Source organism: Atta colombica, unplaced genomic scaffold (assembly GCF_001594045.1).
Source record: "Atta colombica isolate Treedump-2 unplaced genomic scaffold, Acol1.0 scaffold7, whole genome shotgun sequence".
NCBI classification, from domain to species: Eukaryota; Metazoa; Arthropoda; class Insecta; order Hymenoptera; family Formicidae; genus Atta; species Atta colombica.
This window is the reverse complement of record NW_017259561.1, coordinates 56763-57357: the sequence shown is the minus strand read 5'-3', so window position 1 is coordinate 57357 and position 595 is coordinate 56763.

Below are 595 nucleotides of genomic sequence, written 5' to 3'. Positions count from 1 at the left end.
ACTTGTTATTTGTAATCTCATTTCTATTTCGGTAGATCATAGTAGATAGTTCGGTAGATCATATATGGAATGAATGAAAAAAAGAAATAAAAGAATATTTAGAGGCACACTGATTGTTGCGCTTAGAAACTGCAATCTTGGTGGTTTCGCCGACAGGTGCTTCTCTAACATTTTCAAAAGACGAAGAGTTCAGAGATAGTGTAAACAACGATTCAATGTTTAACTATCTCGCCGTAAGAATTTATGCAAAAAATTATTTAGCAAAAATTTTAAGGCATCCCAATTAATTTCGCTGTAAAAATTTCAATCTTAGATATAATTTCTTATATCTATATTTCTTTCTTCGAGTAATCTCGTAATCTTAATATGATTAGAAATAAAAGTATAAAAGTAATAATTGTCTTATTTTAACTGTTATTATTGATTTGAAGAATACAAGAATAGAAATTTAATTGTCGAGTGAATGTGACATAGAATAAATACATAAGATAATTAAACAGAAACATATGTGTAGAAAAAAGATACGTCCGAAATTATTCACTTCGTACAATAAGAGAAATATTATATTTATGAAGGAAATAAGTTAACAAGAGTC